General features: G+C 43.7%; 1 pseudogene; it reads left to right on the top strand.

The window, feature by feature from the left end:
• Nucleotides 1-1,069: 1,069 nt before the first annotated feature.
• Nucleotides 1,070-5,751, top strand: LOC121308048 (annotated as a pseudogene).
• The last annotated feature ends 11,749 nt before the right edge of the window (nucleotides 5,752-17,500 follow it).

Genomic DNA, 17,500 nt, shown 5'->3' with positions numbered 1-17,500 from the left:
CTCTACCAGGTATAGAACAGCGCGCTGCTTGTTAAACAAAAGTAAAGCAACAAAAGCGACACACAGCCACTGACGCACAACCACACACACACACTGACACAAACACACTGACACACACACACTGACACACACAAGAACGAAACAGACCCCGGGTGTGTGTGGGAGACCGGTATTAGGGTCACTGCGTTTGGCTATTGGAGTCACACTTTTAAAGCGCAAATGCATCGTTTTACTGTCGATGTGGTTTTGCATTTAACCCGCGGTGCATGGCTCCCTCGAATGGATTGGGAAAAGTAATAGAGTATTCTTTAGGCAAGCCTGCCGACTGGTGGAAGACCGTGGTATAGCAGATCTAAATGTAGGGTATATTCCCGAGGTCTTTACCCATCCCCATGTATGTACGGCTGTTATGTTTTGGGCCATATTGACCAGGTGCAATTTCAAATGAAGTTTGGGGCTAAATTGGACCCGGGCAATTTAAAATGGATTGTAGATATATATATTACGTATATATCGAGACTATTGTATATATATATATATATTATATATAATATTAATATATATATATATCACTAAGATATATAATAGAGAGAGAGAGAGAGAGAGAGAGGAGAGAGTGAGAGAGAGAGAGAGAGATAAGAATAATAATATTAAAATTAAGTATATTAGATTATTATATTATATCTAATATATAATATATATAATATAACAATTATTATAAAACAAATCTTCATCGCAGAATGTATATTATATCACCGCTTTATTACACAGAATAGTTGTGTACCTTAATATCTAGTGAAGCATCTACATTAGAAGCCATGGGCTTTTACAGAGTCTGGTTTAACACATCTCTGCAGACAGATGCAGCCGTTTGCAGGCATAAGAACACTTTTAACAAGCAGAAAGAAACCGTATCCATCATTTATCCCACTTTGCAACGTTAACATTAACATGCAACGATAAAGACACGTTGCATCTCGCTTTTATAGAACCTCTGTGTTTTGTCCCTGTCCCGTGGCCGCAGTTTAAAGGGGCGTGTGCGCGTTGAAAGTCCGCAGAGGGAGGCGTGCTGAGAGTCTGTCTGGTTCATCTCTCTTTGCAGGCTGACGGTCTGGAAACTGAGTAAACCCATCGATAACAAGCCATGGCTGCCAAGCGTGCGATGGTCATTTTGGCAAAAGGAGCCGAGGAGATGGAGACGGTTATACCGGTGGACGTCATGCGTAGAGCTGGGGTCAGTTGTAACTGACGCGTTTTATTCTGTGCGATATGGTTATAATGTCGTGGGAATGAACAGACGCATCGGCGAGTCTGCAGTTTACACGGTTTAAACGCTACAGTTACAGGCCTAAAAAAACAACTGTAGAGTTTAATAATATAATTTAATGTGTTTGCAACATGTGCTTGCTGTATACCAGTAAGGACAGTGCTTTGTGCATACTGCCCTAATTTCTGAGTGTGTGTGTGTGTGTGTTTATAATCAACATGCAACGTGTTTTTACGCAAGAACTGCGAGTAACGGTACAGACTATTGATATGATTGAAGTCCGATTATAATCGCCGTACAGGTACCAGGGCAGCAGGCAAGGTCGAAATGTTTCTGAATTATCAACTGGTTTCCGTTCTGCTGTAGAAAGAGGCTGTAGTGGTTTCCGTTCTGCAGTAGAAAGAGGCTGTAGATTGCTTAGTTAACCTCACCAGTGCTCTGCCGCAGCGTTGAAATGCGTGCCATTATCCAGTCCTCTGACAGAATTACAGCCTGGCGTGGAAATGGTCCAGTCAGTTGAAGGACTGTGTGGGATCACAGTGATCAGTGATGGAAATAGACCCGCAGGCGACTGTAAATGTCAAAGATCAGCGTTGGACTGGTTTGTTAGTAATCTCTTGCGTGCACAGTTTCCGTGCGTGTGTTGTGTAAAATCACAAAGCAACGGTACAGGCGGGAGCGTCATTTTATGCATTTAAAAGCAATGTTTCAGAAATGTGAGTCATGTAAGATCTGTGCAAATCCTTTTTTTATGTAACTTCGGGGATTAGGAAGAAAAAATGTGTACTTGTATTGCATCTTGTTTGCTCTGTTCCGGGTTTCACTAGGAGTTTGATAAGACAGTACCAGAGTTTGTTACCTACACACTGGGGCGTTTGCTCTGTTCCGGGTTTCACTAGGAGTTTGATAAGACAGTACCAGAGTTTGTTACCTACACACTGGGGCTAATCAGTGTGGCAGTAATACCTGGACTGGGTGAATCTGCTATGCAATAGGAGTCTTGTTTCCATCCATGATGAAGCGTCCCGTGTTGTTCTAAATGCACCTGCTGCAGGTATAAATGAGTCTTTCTGTTCTGTCCCAGATCACAGTAACCCTGGCCGGACTGAGTGGCAAGGAGCCAGTGCGTTGCAGCCGGGATGTGCTCCTTTGCCCAGATGCCAGCCTGGAAGATGCACGGAAACAGGTTCGGAGGGGTGAGGGGTAAGGGCAGGGGGGCATTCTTCCAAGTTTACCATCTAGTTGACACAAACTGATGCGGGACGTTATTGCCGGCAGAGACAGGTTCGGTCAAGTTTATTTAGTTTTTTTTTTTGTTTTTTTTTTCCAGGGTCCTTATGATGTTGTGGTCCTGCCAGGAGGAAACCTGGGAGCCCAGAACCTCTCCGAGGTAAGAGCTAGCTCAGATGGGCCAGCAAGGAAAGCTTCCAGTCTGTGTTGCAGAGCAGGGTGGGAGTCGGTAACCTGCAAGGAAACCTCACCTGACATGCGCCAGAGCTTCCTTTTGATCCTCGATGCACGCAACTACTGTGCATGACCACTGCTTTTCACTTGCAGTCTTTTTTAAATTGCTCTGCACGTGACAGTCTTCATGACATTTGTTTTATGGTGTTTTTTTGCAGTCCTCTGCTGTGAAGGACGTGTTGAAGGATCAGGAAAGCAGTAAGAGGCTGATTGCAGCGATCTGTGCAGGTGGGGAAGATGGGACTGACCCTCTGTCTAACACTGCCAGTGACTCGGGGAAGCTGGCTGGCATGCAGTAGTACCCTAGCAACTCCTTACAAACCACTCCTTTTGGTATTTTAGTGTTTTCTTCTTTTTTTCTTCAAACAGAAGTTGGTTGTTGTTGGTTTTGCATGTGTCTCGCGGTTCCTCCTGTAGCGTGTAACTGTAGTCCCAGCATGCTCCACTCTGCTCTTCAGTTTGGTGACGTTCCGTCTGAAGCCGACCGTGTTCCGATGTCCCGTGTATTGCCGTGTATTGCTCTGTGCGTGGCGTCGAGGTTCAGAGTGATGAGTCGCCGCTCTCTCCTCTTTCAGGACCCACCGCCCTTCTGGCACACGGCATTGCCTACGGAAGCAAAGTCACCACTCACCCGCTGGCCAAGGACAAGATGATGACTGGAGGTAACGTGCACCAGGGAGGGAGGCACAGCACTACAGCTCACAAGCTGTTGCATGCAAGGAGTAAAAGCGTCTGATCTTGCAAAATTGACTTTGCACTGATGCTGAATGAAGGGTGCTTGACCTTTGCATAGTTTAGTAGCTGGCTTTGTCCAGAAGGGGGCAGTCTAAGCTCTTGCTTTTTTGTATGTATTTTCAATAGCATTTACTGCAGGACCGTACTTTAGGGATAATTCATTACTCTTAATTCATTAAAACTCACATTGCATAGCAGTCTGAGCCATTCCATATTGTACTGAGCTGTACATCACTACACGGTGGCCAAACCTGGGAAATATCGAACCGCTGTGCAGTCCCTAGCCTGGTACTCAAAATAACCTTTCTGACCCACAGTCGCTGTAGTACTGAAGATAAAATGGCAAATAAACTAGGCTTTGTTTTTTTTAGTACTTCGATAGCTTGCTGTAGTTGGCGATTTTATTAAGCCTGTTGCATCACTGAACGCGGTTCCGTTTAAAAAAGTAGTTCAGTCTCTCTCTCTCTTCTCTCTCTCTCTCTCTCTCTCGTGGCTCCTCATCTCTTCCCTGCAGATCACTACCAGTACTCCGAGTCTCGCGTGGGCCTGGGACCAGCTTTGAGTTTGCGCTGGCCATCGTGGAAGCCCTAATGGGCAAGGAGGTGGCCGACCAAGTGAACCCCCCGGGACCAAGTGAGGTGAAAGCTCCGATGGGCTGTGTGGGAAGGGACTAGAAGGAAGGGGACCAAGCCCTTCCGGGGGGGGATAACCCCACTCGGACGAAAACCAAAAAAGGGCACGTGTCAGGCAAGCTGCGCCGTGCAGCCTTTAGCCTTTTCATTTCCACCTTGTTGATTATGATCATCTGGGAAAAACCGGCACGCTTCGAGAATGTTGCCCAGCCCTCCCAGCTTGGCAGCACCGCGGGAGATGCCCGAACATGGCAAATCTCGCAGTCAATGAATTGTGTGCTTTATAGTTTAGTTCTTATAGGTTTTGACAAACAGGGGTGGGCCACCGTTTTTAAGGTTATATATTAAAAAAATGCACGAATGGTAGCGGGCCCCATGGCGCTACAGGGGTGGAGGGTTGACCCCCTTTCTTTGTGGAAAAAAAAGATGGCAACACCCAGGACTTGGGACCGGTTTGATGATGAATCGGCACGGACACGGTTAAGGCAAGGTTTGCACTGTACACAGCGTCTCCCGGTTTGAATGAAATAGGAGGTGGTGCGACTGTTTTCACGTCATGGGTGTTGCTTGTATTTTTTTAGTTTTACCACGCTCTGCAAAGCAAGTTGGAGCCAACAGCTATGAGCAAGGCAGGTGCAGTTCTGTGTTGAAAAGCAAAAAGTCTGGGTGAAATGGTTGTAGGTGGGAATGGTGAAGGGGGGACCTCATTTCAGTCTGGGAATGTTGGGCCTGCTGTGGACCAGCCCGGGTCTTTAAAAAGCCCCCAAATCGACCAGTGAGGGGGCGATTCGGTGCTCTGTTGTTGATGGGGGCCGAGTCCGGAGTGGTACCACTAATTCGCATTGTGGAAACCCGATTATGCAAATACAGAATTGAAGCGGTGTGCCTGTTGACTATGATTGAGAAAACGGAAGGAGCAACAAGGAATGGTGATGGAGCGTTTAACAAACGGGATTGTATAGAAACAAATAAGGCGCTTAAAAATTACGAAAGCGTTTTAAAGATAAAGTACCCCCGGCAGCCACACATAAACAATACAGTTCTTCCCATGTTGCTTGTAGCGGTTTAACTGTTTACAAGGTTTTCAAGTGTGGAAACGGGGCGGTTTTTGGAGAACGGTTGCTGGGAGTTGTGTAAAATTGCGTTAGCCGCCCGGTAATTTTAAAGTTTCTCAGGGCTGCTGTTTCACGACAACGGGCCGGCGTGTCAACATCGCCTGTGAGAAGATGTTGATTCTCATTGTTTTTCATTTCATCTATAAACAAAAAAAACAAAAAAAAAAAAAAAAAAAAAACACAAGCGCTAATTTTGTTTAGGAATACAAAATAAACAACCGAGTCGTATTTTAAATGATGTATTTAATATGTAAATCATAATGTGCTGTCATAAATTAAATCAAAAAGCCTCAAGGCCTCGGCACTAAATTCCGTAGCAATAGCTCTTTCGAAAGACCTCTCGGAAGAGGGCTCCGTGACTCTTCGCGCCGTTGGGTCGAACCATTTTTTGGCGGTGGACGGCGGTTGAGTAATGTTCGTCGCAGCCCGGGAGTCTGGGGATCACTGGGTGATTCGCGGAGCTGTTGTGGGCTCCCCGCCACCGCAAGTCGTTCGGGCGGAGACCGTGGCCGTTACGGACACAATGCTTGTCGGCTAGGCCGTAATGTGAGGAGCAGCTGCCAAACGGGGACACTGGGTGATCTGCGCCGGTTTGCCCTGTCCGCCAATGCCCCGGCCCGCACGCCAGCCAGAGCAGACGGTGGCGGTAAGGCTGCTCGCGCTTGCGTGATTCCTGAGCGGTTTAAAAAAACAAAAGCGGAAGGAAAGTCCGCGGCAGCCCCATCGTCAGGGAGCGCACACTTGCCTGTCGAATACGGTAGACGGCTTCTGCAAAGAAGTGGTCCTGTGGGCGTCAGTGGGCAGGAAACGCGCTGTGAAACGTCTGTGAGGACACTCGAGGACAACGAAGGTTCAGGCGGCGGCTCTGTCTCTAAATCGGGTCCCGGCTTCAGAAAACAGGTTATAATAATGCAGCTGCGCCTCTGAGGAGAAAGGCGGGGGGTCCGTCCCGCAGCTGGAAAGATACGCGTGTGTCTCCATTTGAGGTAGTTCGGCATCTACTGAAAATATAGATACGGCACTGCTAGCTTGACCTGATTAAATAATAACAATAATAATAATAATACTATTTATTACCGAAGATATGTACCGAAACACCACCTTAGATGGTCTTGCTTTTGCACGAACGAAAAAGAGGTAGACTAAAACTAGACAAAATGATCTGCTGTTTACAGGAAAAATTTAACACAAAAAATTGTGCGTCGGGCTATCAGGACCTATTATGGACAAACTGACAAAAAAAAAACAAAAAATTATTTCATATACGACACAAAACAATGGGTGTTAAATTTGAATACACTGACCTTATTTAAAAAAAAAAACCAAAAAAAAAAAAAAAAAAAAAAAAAAAAACAACGTTTGTTTTCAACGACCACAGTATGTTGTCCTTATTTATTTTGATCCATTTCGGCCAAGTAAAGAATAGCTTGAAATTAAAAAAAAAAAAAAAAAAAACCCCGATCGTACAGGATAACTTGCGTTTTCAATTGCGTGTGTTTGCAAGTGATCCTGTGCCTGGGTCGCTGGCAGCGCGTCTTGTGTTAGGGGATGCAGGGTCTGTGCGAGCCGGGGTGTTGCATGACGCTTGCTTTATCCGCATTGTGTTGCAGCACTGCGGTGTCAGAAATAGGTGATCGTCTCTGCAACACGGGCAGGATCTAGTCCCAGGTGCCCGTCATCTGCTGGCGGCACCTGGGACGAGTTTCAGTGGGATGATGCAGGATGCTGCTGCAGAACCGCACTGCACTGCAGGCTGTATGGGCGCTGCAGTGGGAGCGACTGTGTCAGTGTGTAAAATATGGAAGAGTTGCAGCAGTATGGATGGCGGTTATTTTAACTTCTTTTTTTGCATAACTTGAAAGTCTAATCTTATCTATCTACCTATTTATCTATCTATAGTGCAGCACACTAATATCATATTTGTATGATGCTCATTATACCACAAGTATTTTTTAGCATTGCAATCAGGTGGTGGATTCACACTGGTTCTCTAACAGACTAATGAAACTATACTAGCATGGGCAAGCAGAGGAGTCTTGCTGGTAAAATTTGAATTATTTACCGACCCCCCCCCCCCACGTGTGTTTGAAAAGCATTGGTGTTAGAATGTGTTAAAACAGGAAGACCTCGGAGCTGCCCTCAGTCACACACTTCATGCAAGCTGTCGTGGCGTTCGCTTCCTCTTCGTCATCGGTCCTTCACTGTTGTCAAAGCTGCAATATATAACAGCTTACGGTCTTGCTCGTAAGTGCTCTATAAGCTGGCCTCGTCATAATAAAACTTACTCCAACCAGGCACACACAGACCCATTGCAAGAGCCGAGCGGGTACTCAACTAAGGAGGTCCGAAACTCCACCAAGAAAGAATGGAATGTTATTTGAAATGAAAACAGGACCCAGGAGTTTGATGTATGAATGAACGCCTTGTCGGTTGCCCTATAAGCCTGCATGGACAGGCTACTGTAGTAACCCCTACGACCCAAGTAGCATGGATGATTGGAGTGTGAAATGTGTGAACAGCTAGAGCGAGAGGTGTGAAAACCCAGGTCTGGGTCGGGGGCTATTTCGAGTGTCACTCCGGCTTCTCAGGAATTTAGTTGAAGGGACCTGTTTGCCCTCGATTCTCCCCCTCGGTGTTGTGGCATGTACGTACTGTAGGGGGACAGCGATACACTAGTATTATGATATGATATGCATTGCCGATAAGTATTGGTCGATTGATGTGATTGGCCAGGTGGGCAGCTTGTACGTTTCATAAGAAAGATCAGGTCATACGGATGGGCATTTGTTATAGTCACACCAGTTCCTTGAGTGGGAGAGTTTGCACATAGCAACTATTTAAAAAAAACACACGTATTCTTCATTCAAGACCCGTTGGATGATCTACAGTGAGCTGTGCTCTGCTTTAGGTCTTATATCACGATACGTACTTCTATTGTGATATGTCATGTAAAGGTACAGAGGGAAGCGTTGCACCCCTGCTGTGCTGTGTGTCTTCTGAAGTGTCTTCTTCCAGCCAGATGCACCTCAGTGCATATTCAGTGGGCCCTCCCCACCTGTCACACAGCCCGGTGTTGTTTTGGAGTCTTGTGTTGTATTTTGCTGTAACATATTTTTGTTGTTCGTCTGATTTCTGCAACCAGAGCACCACATTTACCTCCTGGTGCATATCTCAGTGAGGCAGGCAGAATCAGGGGGTGCATTTAAAATTAAATGAGTACACTATCCCAGCTGATGCACTATGTAGGCTATAGCATGTCCTGCAGAGTACTCTCCATATTGCTCCTGTAGGATTTATAAGCTGTACCGGCTGTGTAACCCAAGGTGTCCTCATTTGACTTTAATTTCTGCATCTTTTTTTTTGCCCCAGAGATTTAAGGAAAAAAAAAAAGTGCAGCACAGCAATATTAAACCCGTTCTAGGCTGGCATTTTATAGCCTGTGTGTGCATGATCAAGGCTTATTCCTCACGATGTGGACCTTTTTAGAGGTGACTCGTGTTAGTTATTTCCATAAAGGTCTAGCAGATTTCTACAGGGAGATAAGTTTATGTTCTGATAGTTTTTGAAATGCAACGGTTGACATTAACCCAGCTGGAGATAAGTGTGATTTGCGCAAAACACATTTTGTTTTTATTTTCTGTTCAATAAAAACAGCCGTTATTTTGCCTATTAAAGTTGCGTGTGAGATCTGTTATGCGATTAAGTGGAAATGTCTGCATGTTGTTTGTTTAGAAAAACAAAAATTAAACTCCTTTAAATTTGTAGGAGTAAAAAGGATTACAGTTATGTGCTGAAATTATAATCTTTCATATTGGGTGGAAAAATCCAGCACATTAATATTCCAGCATTATTATTTTACTACAGTAATCCTCTCATGGAAAATGTAATTTTTTATTCCCAGATCCCCTGTTTGCATCAGCAATCTCATCTGCAGAGAGAGCAGGCATACCCTCAACAAGCTTACAGCACAGGAAAGAGATCTGATATATTCCAGCAAAATGAAATGAGGCATTACAGGACGTTACTAGCAGTTTCAGCGCTCCTGTGGACCACACCGCGACCACCAGGCTGGCGACGCGCTTGTCAAAGGCTCGCAAATAAAACATCAGCCACATGAATGGTAATCTCGCCACCCCCTCCCCTCACAGACATGCTTGGGGTCATAACCAGAATATGGAACAAAAATCTCTATCTACTTGTGCACACCGGCAGACGTCGTCCTCCGGGCGTCCATTGTCAAAGTCACATGGGCCGTCCTTATGACCAAAACAATGTACGTATTTATGGACAGGACAGATTTAAAGTGTTGGTGTTCTGTGTTCTCTTTTGCTTTGTTTTTTTTTTCCTTTGCCCCAAAAGAGGGGACTCAAAACGCGGGAAAACAGACTGTAAAAACAAGGTGTGTCTGAGCAAGGCATTAACAGGTATCTGACAGTGCGTACACCAGGATGGGAGCCCACCCCTGTTACTAAAGAAGGCCATCATGACATCTGAACCACTGCACGGTATTCCCGACGCTGAGTCCCGCTTGACTCTACAAACAAGGCACCAAAAGACACGCTGACTCTAGGAAACCTCTCGGGTGCTTCAGAGCGTTGGCAAGTCTCCCTGTGGAAAGACGGGCGTCCCTGGGGGGGGACCGTCCCCCCGCCCGGCACTAGAATAACGACGTCGGCGTGAAGCCACCTACAGCACCCACGGGACCGACTCCACTTCTTTTTTTTTTTTTTTTTTTTTTCTGGGCGGTCAGGTTGCCAGCGGATTGAATGATCTCATAGTTCTTACCAGCCTATGCCTGGCGGATGGTGGGTCGGGAATATGGTGTGTCGTTTTAATTAATGAGATTTTTTTATGTTGTTAGAACGGCACGCTGTAGCGTGCAGAAAGCTGACGGCATTTGCCAAGTTTTTAGCCTTCATGGATTGTCTTGGCACTCAATGTTTTCGCTGTCTCTTCCGAGAAGCGTCAAGGAGGATCCAGCACTTTCACGGCCTGGGCTCCCTTCCATGGGTTAGTGGTAATCACATCCAGTGGTGGGTCTGGTCTGGATTGCATTGATAGAAGAGTAACTTTGTGCTGAAATGAATGAATGTATTTGTTGTTTCGGGTGTCTTGCTTTCGTTGCAGACGGTCTGTAGATGCTGGAAGCTGTAATATAGCAGCGATGGTATGGGACAGACTCTGCACGCTAGGGTACGTTGGTGACCCAGAAGCTTGGAAGTTAATGCTGGAGATCCCAAGTTATTCCAGCCAAGTGTTTATTATCTTTTCACTAAAACAAAATCACCCCGTGTTTTCTTTGTCTCTTTTATGGCACTAAACCGTATCTGTTTAAGGGGGTGGCGGAGTGATTTAAGAAGGAATTATCAGCAGCGACCCGAGTAATGCATTGCAATCTGCGGAGGCCTGGAGTTTAAATGTGTTGTGTTTGGATAGGGTTACATGGTGTGTGTGTTCAAGTGTGGAATATTCTATTAATTATTAAATATGAATGTGATATAATACTGAATAATGGGGGTGGTGAGTGTGGCTATTCTACCATCTCATTGTGACACACAGTTAAAAATAAATGGCACATTGTATGTCCCTAATGGCCAGAGTAATGGTGTGATTGCTTATGAAAAGGTTTCACAGACCTGTTATCAGAGGAACTCTTTCAAGCAGTGCCGTCAGAGTTCCTCAGGGTGCATGTGTCGTAAGCAGTTCGTTTCGTACCTTCTAGTTTTGTCTGGCTCTGTGCATGTGCTTTACAGTAAACCCCAAGATCGACTCCAAGACAAAGGGGGGTTTGAAGCACTGCTGAGCCCTCCACGGGGCTGGCTCATTGGTGCTCGACATTGAAGGAATGCTGTATGCTGAGGCAGGCTTTTACCAGGAAGCCAGCGGAGAGAAATCATTCCCTACTACGCATCTGCAGTGTGATCCCTGCATCCTTACCCTTCAGCCTCCCTGGCGTCCATTACGTTTCTGCTCTCTTTGTGACTCGGTCCTCGTATCTGCCATTAGACGCGTATGCTGTGTTAATGGAACTTCAGCAGCTCCATAGAAAGCTCAATTTATCTTTAGTGTCCCTGCCATAGGAAAGGTGTAATCCTTTAGTGATCGGTATACTCTATAGCCCATAACTATACTGCATTCATTTTGCAGGTAGTTCCTTTGCCAGTTGTCCCCTCTATCACAATAATGCACTGTATAGCCTAGACTGGCACAGGTAGATGGTCTATAGTCCAAGCTAATTGTATGTGTGTCAATATGTTGTCCAACTAATTTATTTGAAAAGCTTTGAATTCTGAAGCTTTGAGTAGTCGCTGCGTCTGATTTAATTAATGAACCGTTTTCGTACGAGAGCTCCCTGAGTGGCTAAAAGCTTTTGATTAATGGTAAACCCAGCTAATAAATCATTCAAAAGGTTTCTGCGTCGTACATTCCTATAGAAATTGTCGGAAATACATAATCTGGCATTTAGTGCACATTTAGTGGCGCGCTTGCTTATCTACTGTAAACACACGCACGTATAAGTGCCGTCCTAGGTGCTATTTAATTCCTAAAAAAAAAAAAAAAAAACAAAAAAAAATCGGTTACACCATTGTTGTGGAGGATCACTTTATAAAGAGCAAATGGTTAGAGCTTCAATAGAACAGACTCTAAAAAAGGAAAAACTGCCTTCAAACTGATTTTAAAATATGTGTGTTTGAAACTGAAACAGCTGCCCAAGCTTATGGTAATTTCAATGTAAAAGTTCTACCTAAGTTCAGTCTAAAAGTGTTTTTGTATTGCAATTCTGTATCGCAAACCTATTCTGAGCCAGTTGCAGTGCAGTCCTGTCCATTTTAACAAGAGTTGCAAGGGAGGAAGATCTGTGAGATGGTTTTAGGGAAGGTGGGTTTAGTCTGATTCAGCCAAAGGAAAACCTCTCCCTTAAAGTCACTGCAAACCAGTTTGTTTTTGCTGTTGACCTTGAAACGAATGAAGTTTGCTTAATGTGTTTGCGTGCTGCAGCAGGCTCTCCAGATGCATGCCGTTGAATATTCATGAAGGCCGCTTGTCACTTTATATTAAACGGCGTGCAGTTCAGTTGCTGTTTTCTTGTTTTTTTATTATTATGTATTTATGTATGTGCAGCTCTGGCCAAAAGTTTTGCATAACCCTATAAAATTAACTAATTTTGCTTCATAAAGTTGAAAGAAACCTGCTGAACAAAGTTACATTAACGTATTGAATGCCACAGCGCTTTGTAGTTTTCCAGATACTTAAAGAAAAGTTGAACAAATCTGATAATTCAAAATCTAACGTGAAATACTGTAATGCTATTATGGCTTCCGGTAGACTACTTCAATATGATTTTGTAGTTTTTTTATTTTTTTATTTTTTATTTAAAATATAAATGACTTTGTATACAATATTTTTTGGGGTTTGTTTTTTATTCCCCTCAGTCCTAAAGTTGTAACGGATGCAAATCTTTTGTCCAGAGCTGTATTTGTTTGTTTAATTGCAAATGTTTTCTCCCACCTCTGATCAAACTGCATGTAGTTCACAGAGCGGGGTCCAGCCCGAAGCCAGTTTTCGACCTCAGTGGTCGGAAACATTTGAAGGTGGACTGACTTTCTCAGAGTTGTTGCATTTGAAACCAGCATCTGCAGGCTCCCAGCTCCCAGCCCTCAACCCTAACAGTCGAGCCAGACTGACTGTATGTTTCCTGTTGAAAAAATGGGGCATTCTTAAAATCGATTGAAAATAATCTGAATCCCACCATCTGTTGCAGAAGCTGTTTCCTCTACTCCAAAAAAAAAAAAAAAAAAAGAAACCTTTTCAAAACCTGGCAGTCATTCTTTTGGCAGAAATGCTGCAGTATGCATTCATTTATTTGCATTCGTTTTTTTTTAATAACAGCCTGGCCTTGATCTAAGCATCCTGTAACAACACACAAGTTTATAATGAGGTATTGATTACATTATGTAATGCACTGTACAGTAGCACTAGAACGTTTTTCAGTTCTGTCACAATCGCCAGTTACTTGAGTGCAATGAGTAGCAGCTTCTGGATCCAGCAGCATTGCCCAGATAGTCCAAATAATAGAATAACATCAAAGCACTCTCCAGCCCCGCTGTTCAAGGGAAATTTAGCAGAGTGGCAGAAAATAAATAGAGCAGCAATACGATCTGTGATATTCAGAGCTAGACAAGTACATCTCGACAGGGGCTCAGGCGACCTTTGTTAAGGTGCATGGCCTTTCATTTTGAGAGCAGAGCTTCTAATATCGGGGGACTGCTGCTTACTTTCAGCAGAGACGTGTGTGAAAAGGTTGTTTCCTTCCTCTAGCGAGACGGTGTTAGGAGGAGTCGTCTGTGAGAGCAATTTAAAATGTTTCAGCTTCTATTCGATACAACCAGTATTGGGACAGAGTTATTATATAGGAAGACCTTGACAGAGATTATTATTATTAATATATATATATATATATATTTAAATATATATATATTATATATATATATACAGATACGCACGCATGCACACGCACATTTTTTTGTTTGATATCGTGCTGTGTTGTGTGGCGTGAAATCCTAATTAAGACGTCATTTTTGCTGCAGTTGCATTTTTTTTCTCCTCTCCCTCCCTGCAATATTCGAAATGGATTTCAGCCAGGCAGGGCTAGCAGAGCTTCAGTATCAGCTGATTTATTATTTATTTTTTTTGCAAACCGGGAGAAACCTCTTGCTCTCTTGCTCTCTCGCTCTCTCTCTCTCGGTTTTCACTCGTTGTGCTCTAGTAATGACTGTGCTAAGGGGGGGGGGGGATTTCTTTTCCTTTTATTGATCTTGACCGCTCTCTTCCTCCTGTCACACTCTATCTCCCTTGCTCTCTCACTCACTCACACGAGCAAACACAGACACACGAGCACAGCCAAACCACAGGCACCATCCCTGCCTTTTATCCCACCCCATTTTTCACACCTTCCTGTTGGATTTCCCCCTTTTTTTTACCCTCCCAAGACTTTCCATCGCTAGTCAAGCTGGGACTGCTGACCTGGGAAAACAGGAAAGGACAGAGGTAGGTAAGGTTCTTGTTGGACGATTCTTTTTCTCTCTCTGTCTCATTTTTTTAACTAGCAGATGCAGTGCAGCAGGAGTCTTGCTTGTGAGTCTCGCTCTCCCGCCTCTCTCTCCTCTATCTCTCTCCCTCTCCCTATCTTTCCTGCTGCATAGAGAGGCATCTATGCATACCATATTACACGGGGAAGGTTTTGCTTCCCCTGTTTCATCGCTACCATGTTTAATGCATGTATTATCCTCTTTAAATTAATCTCACAATCAAGCTGTATTGCAGGATATTCTAGATGTACTGTTTATACATCTGTATGAATGCGTGGTAACGTTTTGAGTCTCCTTTACAGATCTGTTGCAGAATAATGCATATAACAATGATCTCTTTTTTATATGTATTTATTTTACAGATTGATTTTCGGTTCCAGAGACAAGCGTAGTGTATCAAATAACTGTGTTTTCAATGTATCTCATGACTTCAGTCTTTTAAAGCTGCGTTATGCAGTGTATAGTTTCTGTATGAATCAGTCTTTGTAAGTGGTTTGTGTAAAACGGCTCTTATTGAATCCTGTTCCAGGTATGAATGCTGTATTGATCAAACTCAATACAGTGTCGCCAGTATATTTTTGGTGCAGTGAGTAAGTTGTTGCATTGCCTGGGCAAAGTCGTGGATTCTGCTGCAGAGACTTGAAGTTTATTAATTGACGCAGCACCCTTTTCCTCCCTGGAATGTGCGCCCTGTTTTTTTTATTTATTTTAGTATGTGATGCTGGCCGGTTGCTTTAGTTGTGCAAAAATTGCTGTTGTGTTAACTGGTTATGACCCTACAATTTTCCACTTTGGATATCGGGATTATAAAACATGCATGCAGGAGGGGGGGGGTGGGAGGTGGGCTTTGAAAGAAAAACATGTTTCACTTAACTGTTGCAAGGGTCCATAGGCCTGAAAAACAAAACAAATTTAAAGTAAATGTTCTGTACATATAGTTGTACTGGGAGGGTGCACACTTCCAGTGCATTGCAGTAACTGTTGCTGATATAGCTTTTTTAAAGAGAAACCAAAGTGATTTTCTTGCGCAATTGTTTGTATGCATGGTTTGGCCAAACAAAAGGAAGGCAGCCCCAGACTGAAACAAACTGCCAGTAAAAAAAAAAATATTATATAAATATATATCAAACGGCCAGTTAAAAAGATATCTATATATATATTGATATTATATAATCAAAGAGATATATTATATATAATATAGGTATATATATACTATATATATAAACTGGCAGTGTGGTAGTCTGGGGGCTGCATTCCTGTTGTTTGACCTGGGGATAAGTTTGGAGCCAGTGTTGGAGCAGAATCTAGAACCGCTTTACGGTGAATTATATTTTAAGTAAATTTAAGATTTTTTTGTTGTTTGCATGCTTCTCTTTTATAAAAAAAAAAAAAAAAAAATTGTAAATTTTTTTTTTTCTTAAATCTAATTTGGTGCGGCCCCAAGTGAAACTGCCTCCTGAGGTTTCCCTGCACAAGAAGACACCAGCTGTGGGATGACTTACAAAATTTGACATCGTGAGGAGCATCGCGAAGTGGCGAATGGAGGCACTCTCAATTCCATCAGAGCAGAAAAGAAGTTGGAAAGCAGTGGAAAGAAGTCTGCAACATGCCTGCAAAACAGAGAAGGGAGAGAGCAGAGGAGTCTGACGAAGGAGCCATGGCAAGTGGGATTGCAACTTCCCAAGCTGCAGTGCAACCAGTACCTGGCAGTGATCGAGTGGTGACTGAACTAGCTTTTATGTTCAAAAGCTATCTTGAAGTCCAGACAGCCAGAGAAGAACGTATAGAGAAAGTGCCAAACAAGATGAACGATATAAATGTTTACAACACCAGTTTACACAGCTTCAAGAAGTACATCAAAGCCTTCACGCAGGATACCCTGAGAGCAGCAGTGATGGCAGGGGAGTAGAGGACACTGTTAAACAATGTTGGTCCAGGGGCTGAAGAGAGCCAAAACTGCTGAAATTAGAAGACTGATGACAGAGCACTTCCTAACCACCTTTGAGCGTATGGCTGTGACTTATGCATGGGAGAAGGCTAACTTGACCGTGAGGCTGATTCCACTTTTAACAGGAAAGGCCAGAAGCGTCTTTTGTGGCTATGCATCGTGATGCAACAATTGACTATGAGAAAGTGAAGGCTGCTATATTAAAAAAATATGAACTCAACATGGAGACCTACCAGCAATGGTTTAGAGCTTTGGAGGTCAAGGAGGGGGAGACCCCAAAAGAACTTTTTGTGCGGCTTAAAGAAATGTACGAGAAATGGATAAAACCAGACAGTAACACAGTGGAACAGATCGGTGAGACTATCATCCTGGGGGAGTTCTTGAAGATGAAGAACCCCAAGGTTGGCACATGGATTAAAGAGCATGACCCATTGACTGCCTTGGAGGTCACCTGTTTAGTGCGTCTACAGGTAGGCGTCGAGCCTTCTACTTCCTTCTCCGGAGGCTCTGTGGTCCTAGCAATTTTGTTAAAAATCAGTTTCCACCCAATCAGCCTGTTAAATCTGTTAGGGAACAAGTAATCTACCATCACTGTGGTCAGGCAGGTCACTATAGACCAGAATGCCCATTGAGAAAACCAAAGCCGTTAAACTTGTGCTATGTGACTAGACCTACTAAAACAGTTGAGAAAGAGAGTGGGTTTGAAAATTTACTGTCAGTCTCCCTTAATGGGAAATCTGTTCAGGCTCTCTTAGATACTGGTAGTTTCCAGACTCTGGTTTTGAGTAGTTTAGTACCTAGAAGGAGTTTTAATGAGGGAACCAGCATTAACATCCTCTGTGTGCATGGTGAAGAGAAAAGGTATCAAACAGCCGATGTGTACCTGGTTATTCAGGATCACACATTTTTAGTGACTGTGGGTGTAGTTGATGAATTGCCATACAGTGTAATTCTGGGCATACCTATACTTGGGGAATTGCTGGGAGTAGCTAAACCTTGTACTGTAGTAACTACTAGAGCACAGAGTAGGAAGCAGTTTGAGTCTCTGGATGAATTGCCATTTTATGATGCAGAGATTGAAACATAAGAATTAAGGCCTAAAAAGTTAAGGAATCAGAAATGCCAAGAAAAGTTCAGAGGAACAACTCTTAACTCGGAGTGAAACAATGAGTCAAATGCAACCTCCTATGTCTGAAGTGGGAAGTTTCAGACAACCTAGAATAGTTGCAGAGAGCTGATGTGTCTTTTGA

Source organism: Polyodon spathula, unplaced genomic scaffold, assembly GCF_017654505.1.
Source record: "Polyodon spathula isolate WHYD16114869_AA unplaced genomic scaffold, ASM1765450v1 scaffolds_96, whole genome shotgun sequence".
NCBI classification, from domain to species: Eukaryota; Metazoa; Chordata; class Actinopteri; order Acipenseriformes; family Polyodontidae; genus Polyodon; species Polyodon spathula.
This window is presented reverse-complemented; position numbering and strand designations above follow the sequence as displayed.